The sequence below is a fragment of the Castor canadensis genome, chromosome 3, assembly GCF_047511655.1.
Source record: "Castor canadensis chromosome 3, mCasCan1.hap1v2, whole genome shotgun sequence".
NCBI classification, from domain to species: Eukaryota; Metazoa; Chordata; class Mammalia; order Rodentia; family Castoridae; genus Castor; species Castor canadensis.
Genome location: NC_133388.1, coordinates 21,359,403 through 21,377,077, shown reverse-complemented (window position 1 = coordinate 21,377,077; position 17,675 = coordinate 21,359,403).

The window sequence follows — 17,675 nt, the reverse complement described above, 5'->3', positions numbered from 1 at the left end:
TAAAATAGGCATAGAAATTGCAGTCTTTTAAATTTTCTGCATTTTCTACACAATATCAGAGCTAAATCAACTTTATTCATCTTACAGAAACCGAGCTCAATTATCATAGTGTTTAAAATGAATTCCAACTTAGAAAATCAATAAAAAACTTGTAAATACTGTTTCTTTTATCTAAGTTCTAAATAATTTCAAAATTCACAATACACACAGAGGTTGTTTAATATCATTCAAGTACTCTAAAGAGCATTTTAATTTCATCTGGACTAAAAGGCAAATTATGTATAAAAAAATTCAGGTTAATCCATGTGCCTCAGAGGAGTAATATGTGACTAAGGAGCCCAAGATACAAGAGAAAAGATGGTAGATGTTTAGAAAAAGATAAAGACAGAGATTAGAGACATTTAGTGATCTTAACACATAATCCTTCACCTGTGCAAGCTTTTGTTAAAGTCCTTTCCAGTGTTTTCCCAACCCTTGGAGTATTTGTTATGGAAACTTAGATTATTTACCCAAATCATGAAAAATACCACCTAACATGTGACTAGTCTATCCAAAATCTTTAGGAAGCAATTGTTTACATGACTCTAAAGGAAGACAAAGGTATAAAGTGGTATAACTGAGATTTTATTTATGCATTTATACGGACATATGTATATTTAAAATGCATGCACATATGTATGCATATGGGAGATACAGAGATAGCTATATTTGTCTCAAGTTCTTAAAACGATACGTTTGTTTTCATCATAAAATTCCTGCCACTTTCAGAATAAATTACCTTATCTCTTTTTTAACTTTTTAAAATTATTGTTATAGTGGAGGCATATTGTGACATTTCCAAAAGTTCTTACAATATATCATAGTTGAGTTCACCGCTTCCATTATTCTCCTTTATCTTCCCTGCCCCCCATTCTTGTAACAGTTTCATCAGGTCTCATTTTTCCATTTACCTATGTGTGTACATCATATTTCCATCATTTTCACCCTTTTTCACCCTTTCCAATTGAAGCATGAGTTTGAATGTTTTGAAATAAAAATCCACAGAGATCATGGCATTTAACAATTTTATTTATTCTTAAAAAACACGAACAGGACTAAATGAAAACATTTTGAAATGATATTTAAACTTAAGCAAATAATAAAATGAAATATTAAAACAATATTTAAACTTTTTCAATTATAATAATGTAAAGTTTCAAGCACACCTTGCATTATTATGAACATATATTATTTCCTTTAAGTAGTATACAAAGGTTTACATATTCTCTGTCATTGCATAAAAACAGTTATAAACAAAATACTGCAAATACTATTGTTATTCTTTTAATTATTAATAATTGAGCCTATTTTATTAATCCTTCAAGGCATTGGTTTTTAAATTTACTCCATAATTGTCATTGAAAGAGATATCTCATTTTAACAAATTACTTTGTCCAACCAAATTGTGGTACCAGGAGTGTCTAGCTATGTTTCAAGTTTTTTAAATATAGTCTGTAAATGTTTTAACAGTATCTATTTAATTTGATTTGATTGACCTTTATTTCTATCAGAAGGTAAATGTGTTACAATATACTAAATAACACACAGTTGTATTGTTTGTACCAATCCTTGTACTCACATGCATCTACAAGACTGAAGCTCCAAATACTCAAAAAATTGAAAACTTGCCTGTTTTCTGCCTCTATCCAATAGTATCTCACAACCTTCTACTTATGTTTTTTTCACCCCACTCTAGTAGCCTAAGATTTCAGAGCCTTCTATTAAAAGCCTCATTTCTTTAAGCCAATTGGAAAGGCTACTTCCCTTCTTTTTTTTTTTTATAAACATTATTTGAAATAACTGGGTCCACTTTTCCAAATTTCTTTCCTTTACTTTTTTCCTCTCCCTGGGTTCATTTCCTGTAAAGTCTATATTTCATACCATCGTCTCTGCTCTGATATTGTTCAGTCCAAACACCTTCTACCAAAGAAGGTGTGGGATTACCAGCCTGCGCTTTCTCCACCACTGTGCCGTGGCTGACTTGCCTCTTATCCACTACCTTATGGACATCATCACAGGGTAGGACCTTCCAGTTTCCAGCTTCAAGTCAATGACAAGGTATGCCTTTATAATCCTATATTTCTCAGGTTCTAAAAAAAAATAGTTTATCCCAATGTATCAAAAAGATATGGTGGCAGATTAAAGGAAAGATTATTCCACATTAATGTCTCCATGATATCTACATACAAGTCACTTCATCAATAAGTGAATATAATTCATTCCATTCATTTGTCCATAAAATGCATTTATTGATCACTTGCTCTGTGCCAGATACTTCTCTTGGTGGTAGGAATTCCACTTTTAATAGTACAGACAATGTCTGTTTTTAACCCTGTATACCTCAGTGCTTCATGTGGGGACAGAGTAATAAAACCCAGCTCAACAGCATACCACCCTCTACATCACAAAGAAAAGAAAAACAAACAAGGAAAAATATCAAAAGAACAAATAATTGTGAATAGTAAAAGGTATTGTGGATAAAACAAACCTGAGCTGAGGTATGTGTTGCTAGTGGTGAGCTGTTAGTCACTGGTACAAGTCGTTAAGTGGCTTCCCTGAAGACTGACTTTAAGTTGGGACCTAGAGGATAGTTATTTCATGGGAAATACTGGGGTAAAGATGTCTTGGCAAACAGCATTCCCTGGCTAAGAACACAGGGAATGACTGTATTCTAGTAATAGCATCAGATGAATGGAGGCCAGATTATAAAGTACAGGGTAAGGATGATGATCTTCCAGAGATTAACAGAGACTGGAGCTAAAAAGGAGGCACTGAAGTGTCTTGAGGAGTCTAAATTTTCTTCTAAGTACAAATGAAAAAATGCCATATTTTTGAGGTTATATTTTCTTTGTGTGAAAAATATTCTGTAGGTTACCAAAAGAAGGTAAAGGGTAATCAGTCAACTACCCCAAGACAAAGGGAGATAGTAGCCCAGACCAGGGCTGAGGAAGGGTGATGAGCAGATGACAAATGGCAGTGCCTTTTGGAAAATAGGAAAGGGTGGAGTCAAGGATGATGTCTGTTTCTGGTTGTCTCTGTGTTCATTGGAATATTCCAAATACCATCTGCACATTGTCTTTTCTATATAACAAATGTGATGTGTATATCAGGTTAGTGGCTCCCCTATGCCTTCAATTCTCAAGTCTCTGTGGGTCTCCCAATTTCCACAGCCTAGAAAAGTCTGGATTCTCTTCTAACTTGTTATTATTCCAACAAATCCACAGTATTAGAACCTGTTCTGCCTCCATCCTCAGTCCATGCATACTGTTTTGTTTTGTCTATAATCCACAACTTAGCCCATTCAGCAGGTCATATGTGAAAACAAACATTTCATGTTTTTGAAATCTTACAAAAGTTTTTGAGTACTAAGAAGAAGCAAATCATCATGAAACATAAATCATGTCTTCAAATTAATCACCTGTTTCTTCTCCTGTCTTTCTTTCCAATCTTATTATTCTTTTGCTTTCTCCATTAAAAACAAATAGTTTTCCTCCTGACTTCATATTATTTGCCCATATCCTTCCTTTCTCACACTCAAGCACTTTGTTCAAATCCCAAAACTGACTCATAGGTTTGTCATATCCACCCCCATTTCAAAGATGAGATAAATGAGACCAGGAAGTTACTGATTTGTCCCAGATTGTAAGCTATTAAGCACTCAAGACTTGAAGCCAGCACAGTTCTGTCAGATTCTTGTCCCCATGTGTCCAGTTTAGAACCCAGCACAGGTCATGTGGGCCATGCACAAAAAATGCTAGATTCCTTCTGTTTCCAACTTCTTCTACAGCCATCTAAGAAAAATAAATAATGATTAATGGCTGCTCATTTCTGTCATCTTTATGTAAGTAGAATATTTGCACTATTATGTAGAGAATAATTTGGGGTCATTTATTTCTATGCTTTCATAGTTACCTTCCTGACTCATTCACCTGGTTTGAAAGTTGCTTTCTTTTAGACACTCTGACTGCATAATTCTCATTCATCTCCAGAGTCCAACTGTCAGGCACAGCCTTACTGGTGGTTGAGATTGATTCTGAGTTGGCAAAGTGTCACTGAGTGACTTGATTCTCCTCTTATCTTGCACCTTATGCTTGCAAAGGTATTAGCAATGTCACTTCCAGACCATGCCTACAGCCACTCAATTGTCAACTTCCTGGTTGACATGTTTGCAAATCCTTCATCATGAAATTCTCATCCCAAAGTTATAGACCCTGGATGGTGATGTAGCCACTGAATACCATTGTGAGGTACTACAGTGATGACTCAAACTTGATTTTCTTCTCAATTTTATTTTAGATGAAACTCTATAAAATCAATCAAGGAAACAACTTTTGTTTTCTTCGGAAACCAAATCAATCTCAAGATCATTTCCTTTTCTTACAGTTTCATGGTTAGGTTTCAGCATACCTTGACCATCACATTACCTTTCTACATCATGAACTTCTATTATTCTCAAACATTGTCCTCTATTTCGTTCAGCATTCTAAACAAACAACAGAAGGTTTTGACCCTTAGGATTTGGGTTGTACTTGGGTAAGCATTTGTTTTGTTTGTTTGGTTTGGTTTGTTTTCCAGTACTGTCATTTGAACTCAGGATTTCACACTTACTAGGCAGGCACTGTATCATTTAAGCCTCACTCCTTTGGTTATTTTTCAGATTGAGTCTTCCACTTTTTTCCCAGAGCTAGCCTCGAACCACAATCCTCCAACCTAAGACTTCCACATAGCTGAGATGACAGAAATGAACAATTACATACAGCTTATTTGTTGAGATAGGCTATTGGCAACTTTTTGTGCTAGCTGCCCTTGAACTGCAGTCTTCCCATTCTCCATCTCCTAAGTAGTTGGAATTGCAGGGGTGTGCCAACCTGCCAGGCCTTGGGTAAACTTTAAATGTTGTCAATAATTTGAACAAGTGTGTTGAGGTATATCCTTCTTTTTTGGCTCAAAGCCATAGTCTCATGTATGTTTAGCAGCACAGAAATGATTCTCTAGTCTATCTGTTAATCCATTGCTGTCCCATCACTCAGATGGCTGTGGCACGTTATAAGCCTTCACCTCCTTGGACCACACTATGACCACTCATTGCTCCTCTTGGATTTATCTATATAATATATCTGCTCATTTTATTGTTCTAGCTACCAAATAAAACCTTTACCATTCCCCATTTACTATAGGGACAATTTTTCCCAGTATTTTCTTGATAAATACAATAGAAACTTTCAGTCCTCATCTTACTTGAATTTCCTATAATCTAAAACCCACTTAACTGTTTTATCCAAATCAGTATCTCTTACATAGACATCCAGGACTCTCTAACTGGTACATCTGGCCCTCCCTAAAATGTTTCTGTGATGTCCAGAAGCAGAAGTTAACCTCATAAATATACAGGACAGTACTCCGGGACGTCTGCCACCTGGTGATGTCTACTTCCCTCTCCCTCATTCCTTGACATTGAGCCAAACTTAACGAAGTGAAGTTGTTCACTTTCCCTCAGTTTTGGGCCTTCGACATACACTTGCCTCATCAACTGTCTTGTCCTTCATACACATGTACACACGTATGCAATACACATGTGCATACGTATGCAATACACATGTGCATATCCCACATATACATTCACACAGAGAGCGCACATGGACACATATACATCCTACCCACCACATACATTTCCATATCACACATAAACACATACCACACATGTACTTACACACACAGCATACACCACGCACAAACCACAAACATGCACATTCATACATACTTACCACACACATATATCACATATCCTAATCATACATGTATCACAGATAATCATATAGGCATACCCCACACACAGTACATACATATGCATTATGCACATACACACCATATACATGCAACCACATGCACCACATACACACACCCTTCATCTGTGAGTCTGGAAGGTTTCCATTTATCTCAGGTATAGTATCTTCTAGAAAGTTTTGTCATGCTGTTTGTCCCAAAATGCCCCTGGCATTTCCTAACCGTCCTCATCTGTACTTGTTGTTTATCCATTTGACTATTTGCCCTTTGAAGGTAGGATTACATTGAGCTTTTGTAAGCAATCCGATGATGTCTAGGATTGTACCAGTACCTGGCCCATATCAGAAACCCAAGAACTTACATGAAGGAATGAGTGTGAGAAAGAGGCAATAATGCCCACCACTCTAATTTCACATCTACCAATTCATTCCCTTGTTCTACCCAACAGACTTCCAGATGTAGTACAGAAATTGATCCCTGTTTCCTAGAAGATCTGACATGAGACTGCTCTGCTGATACACACACAACCTCCTATGTCCCTGATAGGATCCCACTTCTCTCCATCTGGAGCACTCCTACTGATCCTTCAATACTTGACAAATACCATCTCTACCATGAACCCTTCCTGCCTACTGTAGTGGCACTGTCATTGTGTCCCATAATATTTTGCATACATTGTAGCATTAGTGCTTTATTTAATGATTTATAAATATATCTTCCATATGATAATATGTGTATGTGTTCACCCATAGAGTATACTCAATTCCTAAAATCCATACTGGAAACATCAAGTCTCATATGGCTTTTGACTTGATATGAAAATTCTAATTTTGTAAAATGTGTCAAATATATGTCTAATTCTTTTCATATGATATAGGAATTACTGTTGATTCCTTAATATTGCAAGTCTCAACTTGGGTATATAAAATAACCTGTGTTCATGTCTATAGATTAATTCAATTCCAAGGGGACTGCTTCTTAGAGTCCCCTTGGACTATAAGAAAATCTTTGAAAAGTAGTTTCTACATTACTTTTATTGGAATTCAGTTATACTCTTGTACTGTATAACTTAATATCTGCTTTTAACTCTAGACCATTTTCTTAGATAGTGACCTACTTAGATTCTATTTCATTTGATCACATTTTCCGACATTTTAGAAACTCAGTACCCTACTTCGTCCATCCATTGATTCAAGAACTATGTCCTGAAAGCCCACTATGTGCCAAGTACTATTCTAGGTGCTAGAAAAAACCTCAGCAAATATAATGGTTAAAAAATCTTGATCTTATATGGCTTACATTCATACATAAAAAAATAAACAATTAAGCAAAACAAATAAATAAAACACCTTATTTATTAGAAGATGATAAAAGTTATTTCTCTAATAAAATTGGAGTAAGTTTCTCACAGAAGGAGAGATAAAGAGGTCAATGATTTTTAAATAGAGTGGTTAGTTCTCATAGGAGGTAACTTTGGAAGAACAGAAGTGGGACCCATGCACTTATAATCTGTGATTATAAGGCAGAAAATAGTATGTTCAAGTACTCAAAGGCATCCACATATTTGGGCTATTCTAAGACAAGGAAAGAGACATTATATCTAGATAAGAACAAGAGAGGGAATGTTATTACAAATGAGAATGGAAGAAAGTAGATGGTCATTAGTTTTGAATGAAAGAGTTATGTCATTGGGCTAATTATATCATTGGATCTACCATCTTGGTAACAGACTCTGGATTGGAAGCCAGGAAATCAATTAGGGAATGAAAGAAATAATGTAGCCCAGAGATGGTGGACACGGAGACCATAATTACAGTGAAGGTGATAAAATTGATATATTTTGAAAGTCAAAAAAATGAAAGTTTACTATGAATTGAGTGGGAGGTCTGAGAAAAATAAAGTAGACAAAGTGGCCACAAGTCAAGTTGTCCTGAACAATGTAGAAATGGAATTGCTATTAAACAGAGGAGAAATTATTTTGGAATGGTGGAAATATCAGGAACTTAGTTTTGAATGGAGTGAGGAAGAGATGTTCATTATTTGTTTATTAGACATTTTAGTGGTGATATTAAATAGGCAGAGAAAAAATTTGAAATGGAAGTAAGTTTTGTATATACAGGTGGTTAATAGAGCCTTGAGATGAAAAGAGAGGAGCTATAAGGGCCAGGTCCTTCCTTATTAGAACATTACTGGCAGCTGAAGAAGAACCAGCATAGTAGACTGTGAATTTAGCAGCCAGTAAAGAAAGAAAAGGGTATGTGCTATAACAAAGAGAAAGCAGTAAAAAAATGAAAACAGGCCAAATGAGAGCTCAGTGGGATGAGAATCAGAAAGTGACTGTTGCATTTTGCAGCATAGAGATGATCAGTGACCCGGGAAAACCTGTTTAATGAAGGGGGAAAGGAAGAGGCAGATTGTAGTGTGTCGCTGTGATTTCTTCATTAACACTGAGAAGTAGTGAGCCCTATTATCTGTGTTTTCTCATCCCTTTGACGTTTCTCCCCTAAGTGCACCTCAGTCCAGCGAAAGAACTTACTGCGCATAAGTAACTAACCCCTGTTAAAGACGGTACTAGCAGTAAAACTAAAGGAGCAAGTGGCAGAGTAATTGTTCTGAGAAAAGAGAGAAAAAGGAACCAATGAAAATATTTGAAAAATTGTCTCCGTCACATCCAATAGAACTTTGTGGAGAGCAGGAAGAGAGTACACAGTTGCGCAGGTTCTACCCTGCAGAATTCCTGGCAGTCATTCACCTCATATCATAGTACACGTGAATGAAAACATTAGGGTAGCAGTTTACATATAGAATAACTGTGTCCATTGGCTCTGCTGTAGAAAGGGATGGGAGACATAAATATGTTACTTTATGCGTCTCATCTTTGACCATTTCTTAGCACCAGATGGGAATTTGTCAGTTTAAACAAATGTATATGAAATTATAGATTGTAAATTTAATCTAACTCTTTTGGAATACATAAAACTAAGCACACTGTTTTGTTGCCAGCTTTTAAATTTTTTAAGGATGATTTTTGATGATATGTCTATTTGCTAGCCTTAGAACTTAACATCATGTAAGAGGAAGAATGTTTCTTTATGTCGAAACCTCTGTGCACCCAAACTCTGGAATTAGGATGGTTTAGTAATAATCTTTTATACAGTTATTCAACAGGTGATTCAAATTTCTATCCCTTTTGTTGTTCTCTATGCATATATCCATTCAGTAAATTGTCTGAAATCCTCAGGATGTACTGGACTCTGAGCATGAAGGGTTTCAGAAAATAAAAACATTATCAAGTCAGTTCTCCCCAAACTTAATGATTTTTAACTGTCATTGTGTTATATATTAGGATTGCATGAAACTATAATATATACAGGGTTCATATGGGCAGTTGTTCTACAAGTAATCAACTGGGTATGAAACTGAAGTGTTTTCTGGTCTGGAGGGTCCAAAACAACTTTCATGATGTTCCTGATGCCTCAGTTTGGCGGGATGGCTGAAAAGCTAGAGTCAACTGGGTTTTTCTCCACATAGTCTCAGACCCTTTCCACAGGGTCTCTCCAGCAGGGTAGGACCTTTTGTATCATAATTCAGGAGTCCCAAAGTTCGTAGTTTAAGAAAGGAAGTAGAAGCAGCCAGTCTCTTAATCCTTGTCTAGGAAACTAGCTCATCATCACTTCTCTTGTATTCTCTTGGTGGGAGTGGTCTAGTACCCTTCCTAGATTTAAGCCAGAGGTGCACAGACCACGACTCTCAATGTGTTATGCAGCAAAAATTGTGTGTCCACTTTTAATCTGCTACACCCACTGTTCTTACAATGAATAAAGTACAATTACTAAAAGTGCATTAACATGACGGAGAAAGCATTGCTGACATTCTAGAGAGAAGTTGGTAAGATTATATGCTTCAGTCAAAAAAATCTGGAAAGCCTATGTAAGAGCTTAGAGAACAAAGTATGTGCCCTGCCAAACCAAATATGGAAAAAGATGTAGGAAATACGAGCCTTAAATTCTTTCTGTGTAATGTTATGCTCATTAAAGAAAGTGTTTGTGAGAAAGCAAAGACTGCCACCATGATCATTAAAAATGCAACACTTCATTTTCAAATTCTCGTCCAGTTTCAACTGACATTCTTCTTTTGCTATTCCATGAAAACCACATTTGCACAGCAAAGGAATACAAGATGACCACACGGTAAATCCAAGCAAGAAAAACACTGCATAGAATGACTCTGCAGAGGAGTGAGTATTACACAGGAAAAACAAATCTATTGTTCCTCTTTTCTCCTGTGGAAGAGCTATTCTGTACCTATTAAAGAGACGATTACACTACTGTTTTAAGCCCTCAAAGTTATTACACTGCTCAATGACTCAATATCATATTATAGAAGAAAGACAGCTTGGGCATAAATACCAAAAGTTAGCAAACAGCCATAGAAATTACACACAATTCTAGTGACCCTTTGAAAACAACACACATCTGTAAGAGAATTGTTTAGGAAGAGTTACTATGCACATATAGGTAGCTAGAGTTGAGACAACTCTCATTAGCTGGGAGCAGACTTGAGGGAAGCTATATTATTTTTATTAGTCAGGACTTACTTCACTGACAAGGAAAAAATTCTTGAAGTGTCTGTAGTCCAAAAGTACCAGGGTAAGGTTATTTTCTGTCCATGGCGTCAGTATCAAGGTCCTCTTTTAAATACCAGCTGAAGATTTTGCATTTTAATGAGGAATTAGAAGTATAGTGAAGAAAGATTGATTTTTAGACCTCTTAAGTTTTCAAAAGTGACAGAGGAAAAGAAAAAGCAACAAACTCAATGACTGCTCAGATACCCTGAGCAGAGGAGTTTTGAAACATTCAGATCCTCATACCATCATCTTTCACCTTTAATAGCATACCAGAGTATGCTATTAAAAAAGGAAAAAAGAGAGAGATAAACAATGGTAGAAAGGAACACTTAAAAAAGGAAATAACAATATAAATTCTCTGGCAATAAAATAAATTATTTCTAATGAGTGAGCATTTTACAGGTCCTCCAACAAGACTTCCTCCAACAAGAGCAGTCTAGCCAAAATGCTCTATTTTTTAGCAACATGAATATATGAAAAATATATGTTTGTCACAGTACAAAAATCATTTTAACTAGCTATTTTTAAAAATTAGAAATTTGATTATAAATTATTATATTTCTTTGTGTATTTCTGAACTGGAACATGAATTAGAAATTTGTTTTCCTTTTTTATGAACATATAGTGAATTCTAGCTTAAGTACATTTGATGTCTAAACTATAGTTTGAGTAGATAACATTCTTTTATAAGGCAGTAAACAATACTGAGTGTTTCAGCTACAAAATGTTCACAGACTCATTGAAATAGAGTATTTTATGTTTATCTAGCATTTTCCATTTTCCAAAGGTTTTCTTAATTCTGACTTCATTTACTCTTCACAAATCTCTGTGAAATAAGCTGCAATAAGTGTTTTGGTTATGTGAACAGAAGTTTTCAGATAAAGACATTAAAGTCCAATGGCACAATAAAATTCAAAAAGTCAAGTTTGAGCTTGACTTTTCTACTACACAGATTTTTACTTGTGTAGACTCCTTTAATGCTCAATCTATTGAGCTTTGAGCTAATTAGATGCTATACAAATTGCTAACTTACTGTTTTATATTTTGGTATCATATATTAGAGGTATGCTTATAATTGTTCTACGTTGTATCTTAAGTTGTTCAACTGGTTTCACCAGACATGGTTGGGAGTTGGAGATCTTCCAATACAGAACTGAAACCACTAGGTTCCTTTGTGTTATAGCCCCAACCAGACATGAAGTTATATATGGCAGGAAGTCTTATTTCCATGGGCTCCTCTGTCTTTTGCAATTTCTTTTGAAGTAAGATTATGATCACATGACTATCAATGACTAGTGAAATATGAGTCAAACTGGTACATGCAACTTCTGGATCAAAGCAGGTGGATCTGCCTCCTCCTTTGCCTTGCTGCCCTTTCCCAGTTGTATTGTTTCAAGATGGAGGAGAATGACTTTTCTCACTTCACACTGACACATGAACAGGTATAAGCCAATATGGTGTTAAACCACTTATACATGCAGGGATTTGTCTCTTTTATCAGCTAGCCTCAACTATTCTAGCTCATATGCAGAGTACCAAACAACTTATGCACATGTGAATAAATGAATAAAAAGAAGAAAGAAAATAAATGGTTTCTGAATATGGAACAGTCTTCACAATGGTGATCAGGAATTGATTAAACAACATTTTTGTTACAGGGAGTATGCATATGGGTTAAGTCCAAGAACTTTTGTCCAGATGAGCACTTCTTAGAGACAAACTCAACCAGGAAACTCCACTTTTCCACCAACGTGCAAAGCACAGAATGGAACTTCCTGTTTTACAGCATGTGACACAACATGAAATGCTCAAGTTAGAGAAACAGAAAAACAGAATGCGGCAGAGACAGCCAAGACAGGGAAGTGATGGTGTAAGATCAATCACTGAAAGCAAATAGTCTGAGATTTTTGGAAGACGTGTGGGAGCTTTCAATATATATATCAATAACACAGATTATTAGAGATATAAATAAAATAGTAGTGAAGTCTCTGAAATGATACTTTTTCAAATAGATTGGTTGAGAATTGAAAAACTAAGAGATTTCCCCCCCTATAAATTTTCAGACCCTAAGAAAAGCATCCAGTCTCCCCATTGTATACTCCCTGAGACCATTGACAATATTGGATTTGTAAAAGCAGACACAAAGAAAAAGAATTTAAGGAAAGATGTTCTATTTTCTTAAAGGATATTTGGCTAAGACACGTACCCTAATAGCAAGTATCTGTGTGTGTATGTGTATGTTAAAATTGCCTTTTCAGTAATATGTTAGTATTTCCTATTCCATTTGGGGATTTAGTGGTCTTCAATGTATTATTTCTTCCAAATCCCAGATTTAGAATTCTTCTGGGTATTTTTGTAATCAAAAAACTAATTGAGTGTGTCTCAATTAATAGTTTCAGATGATAGTTTCATGAGCAGAATGGGTATTCCCCATACTCAGGTAAGCCCTCCCTTTTGAGCAGTTCTGCTTCCACCGAGCTCATTCCTGTCTACATATGGGACCCATTATTTGAGAGCTGGTAGCTACAACTAAGTCTTCATCAGAAAATGCATTGGTCCCATGGTTTTGATCTACACAGGATATAATAAGGAAATCAGGAAGCTTTATTCCCAATGTGTTTTAAATAAATTAGAATGTTGAGTGGTTTAGATCATAAGTATCCATGCAATTACCCTAGAGGAACTTCTGCTTTTGGAGTGGATTGGATCAAGAATAAATCCTGAGCATACTTTTCTTTTAAAGCTATCTTCTGTTATAATTAAATGAAGATAATTTGTTATAAGTGGCTTGGCAAACAACAGAAGCCAGGCAAAGCTTGCCTCCAATGTTGACCTTGAAGCATCAGGGACAACTAGGATTGGTACCTTAATGCTGTCTCTCTCCTTCCTAAAACACTAATAAAGTTATAGTAAAGAGTGCTAGGCGCTGTCATCAAGAATTGTTCTTGGTTACATTTCAGACTGCAGAAGGGTACCTTTTTTTTTTATGAAACAAGAGAGTCCCAGTTGGAAACTGTTAACTCTCCATCACTGTAACAAACACCAGAGATAATCAACTTAAAAAGAGGAAAGGTTTATTTTGGCTCACAGGTTTAGAGCTTTCATTCCATTATAAGTTGGCTCCATGCTGTGGGCCTGTGGTGGCATTTCATGGCAGAAGTACATTGTAGAGAAACACCACTCACAGCATGGCGTAGAAGGAAATACAAGAGGCTCCCACTTTCCCCTTCACAGATACTGTTCCCATAACCTGAAGACCTTGCATTGGTGCCACCTCTTAAAGTCTCTATCCCTTCCCAAAAGTACCAACTTAGGGACCAAGTTTTTACTACATGGAATTCAGGGGACACTTAAGACCAGAAACCAATATAAGACATAACTTATTTTGATATGCTTTCCTATTTCTTTAATCCTCAACTTACCAACAAAACAAAGGACACTAACAATATTCAAATAACATGTATCTTATTTTCAGCATCATCTGATGCTACCTTGTTCTTATTTGAGACACTTCTAAACCCACATGCACATGCATGCCCCAGCCACATGTTCAATTCCACCCTCACACACACACCCTCTCTTCCACAGAGCTAAGGCTGAACACTGGCTGTGGGAGCCTAGGGAAAAAAGTAGCTGAATCACTGAGTTAATTTAAGAACTTCAGATTCTTTTTCTGTTATGTCTTTGAAATGACATCTATCGCATAAATTGCATATACATATCTTGTTATTGATATTTAAACTGTCCTGGATTTCCATATACCAAACAGTTCAAAACCGTAACATAAGAAATCACCTGAGTTATAATGAGCAGTCTTACTTGTCAAAGGTTATAACTAACTTATAGAAAAATGAGTCATTCATGATTTTAGTCAAATGTAGGAAGATTTTCTAAGCATTGTAATATTCTTGTAGAATATTTCCCTTTACTTCTCTCTTCTGTTTCTATTATTCTAACTCTTGGTTTTTTCACCCCTGTTCCAATACAGTATTATCATAGTTTCTAAATTCACACATTTGATAACCTTGATAAATGAGTATTTATTGATTTCTTTTCAAAGTGGCACTTCCAATTCAAGGAATGAGAATTTTACCGTGTGACCTGATGAACACTTAACCTCTGGTCATTGGCATCGTCCTCTGTTAAATAAGAAAGAGGAATCACTCAGTGATTTCCTTAAGCTGCATTATTCAGTAACATTCTAATACTGTTCACAAAGCATATTTTTATTTTGTCCTGAAGTATTTATTACTATACACTGAACTTAATGCATAAAAGTACAGCAAAACGAATACATTTCTAATACCCATCTCAATAATCTCAGATTTTAGAAATGTATTGGTTAGTCTCTGATTTCCTGACATGCACTTCTTATTTTCTATTGAAAGTTCTTTTCTGTGATGACAGGAACCAATGTTTAAAATAAGCTTTTCCATCATAGAAATCCCAGTCCCATCCATGCCTGTCCAAGGACAAGCATATATCAAAAAGGAAGGAGTCTTTGTCCTATGTTGAGGTTAAATACTTACCACTCCCAGGGAAAGCTTACATTTCTTTTGTGCTATGTGTCTGTGAATGTTTTATGAATCCAATTGAGCTTAAGAATCAAGTTTCTTCGACAGACACAGTTTATTCAGAGAAATAAAGTTACAGCAGAAAGTTATTGATTTTTGAGGGATCTACGCCTTGTGAAAAATTAACCAGACATTCCTTCAAATCGATAAGATTACCCTTGGTGCCTCAGAGCTGTTTCACTGAGTCTGACTAAGGATGTCTCTATTGCAGAGGACATTGGAAGGATTGGGGGGGTCATTTGTAAACCACAGGCAGGTGACTCTCCCATACTTTCCTCTTTCCACAATCCATGCATAAAAATGCCTTCCATATTTTCAAGGTCCATCTGAGGTTCTGAAAGCCTCCATCATGGTAGCATGGAGGCCTGGCATTACTCACTGAATCTACTTCCGGCATTCATAGTTAGTGGAACATTGAAATTCACCTCTGTCTCACTATCAGGATTTAGTGTTGCTTTCCAATTGTGGTTACCACTCTGCGCTCTGTGAGTTATCAATTCTGATTCTTTTTTCTTTTACAACTGACAATGGACTGCCCTTTCTCATCTCTGCCCAGACACAAGTGTTCCTACTGTCTCTACCACCAAATCAATATAAATTCATACATTTATGCATTCCTATGATTGCATCTAGTTCACTGGCAAGTAACTGAAATCCATTTCAAATATGCATTCCCTGCAGGTCAGGCACGATGTGTGCTGCTGGAATACGCAAAACTCTTCAAGCAGTTCATCAATGCAGGGCGTTTCTACAAGGTCATTTGTCTTGGCACTTAGGGTAAAGAAACACTTTAGACTGCCTGTGCTTTTGCAGGGCATTTGGCATCCACTGTTCTAACCCAAGAAACTTATGAACTCAGAGTAATACCACTCTGTGACGCTGGCAATGAAACATTTTTTTTAAAGTCACATTTATAAATGAAACTTGGAAAAGAAGCACTGTCTTCATTTAAGCCTCTGCCAGGCTACTTAAAACCTGCTTTGATGCCTGAATACTAGATTTTTAGGCTGCTTCTGAAAATAGAATCATGGGCTAAAGTATTATATTGGTCATTTGTTTCCAAACTTTTTGTTTTTTGGTCACTTAACTCCTTGGTCTCTATTAGCAATCTAGTGTCTGGTATGTCAATAATGTCTTTTTATTTTTCCGAACATTTCTCCTGAGTATCTGCTGCCTAATTCTCTTGGTCTCCTTATGATGGACACAGTAGCTCTTCAGAACTCTGCAGTGGTTTCACTAATTTCCTTAGGACATATTTGAAACAGGTGTACTCATTTCCAAAGTGTTTTTTAATAATTATCAGTTTTATATGTTTGTCAGGGGTTGATTTTAATAGGTAAAATCACCTTTTCTGCTTTCTCATTAGCTGAGGAACTATGAATAGCTGGGCATTCTGTTGGTCTTGGGGAATGAAGATATTATGTTTGAGGGACCATGGCTCTATCCTTGAAGATTTTGAATTGTCTTAGCAGAAGATACTTTATCAAATGATCACAAAAATAAGTGAAATTTCAATGGAAAGTATAAAATTAAGAAAGGCTTCTAGAAGGATGTAGTGGGAGAATTGTCCTTCTCAGACAGCACTGTGACAACTGTCCAAGGGAATTATTACTTGAGGAAATTATCACTGTAGAATGACTAGGAATGAGCCAGGTAAAGATGAAAAAGAAGACTACTGCAACAGGAAGGCTTCACTAGGGTAATGTCTTCTCCAAAAAGAAACAGAGAGTGTTGAGAATGAGAAAAGGCCAGTGTAGAAGTGAAAGAGATTGGCACAATAAGATAGAAAAGTGGTGGGGTCTTATCAATGAAGCCTCACAGCTTAGCAATGGAGTTTCATGATTTGCCAAAGAGCGATGAGAAGCCCTTGGAATGTTTTAAGCAAGATGTGAGAGTGATGTTGTGACATTTCCTTACTTTTTATTAGGAAAATATTCAACAAGTTGTGGGAGTTCGGTAGTATACAAGGGTGCACAAATGGAATGATTTTGCATTAATTCTATAAGTGCATAACAGTTCAGTCTAAGACAATGTTGATGATTAGAGAAGAGGGTATGTCCACAAAATATTTGTAGTGTTGGCTTCTGGAGCAAAGCAGGGCATGAATTCTTGTAATGCTAGTTAATAAGAAAGCACAAAAAGTAAAAACTACAGTTGGGTTGGGGAGTACATATTGCATACTCCATTTTGATAAGTCTTTGAAGTGCCTTTGGGATATTAGGAAGGATGTGGAGAGCAGTTTTGAGTGTATGTGGCTGGAACTCAGAGGAATCATTTCACTCCGAGTTTGAATTTATCAGCACATAGATAGTAAAGCCAAGGATATGAGTAAAATCACCTAGGGAGAGTATAGAGAATGAAGAACAAAGGACCAAAAACCAAACTCTAAAGAATGATGTATTGAAGTGGTCCAAGCTAGAACTGGGAGTTGGCAAAAGAAGCAACAGAGGAAAAGGCTGTTGATGATATGGGGAAAAACATCAAGTCTGAGGTATGTCATGGAAGCAAATCATTATTTGATGGTCCACAGAAGATTGAAAATGGCAGGCAAGGTAGAGGTTAGGTGGATTTTGGCTAGAATTGTTTTGATGGACAGGTGAGATTGGGAACAAAGGAGAATGGATTGAAAAGTGAGAGAGAAAGCAAGCATT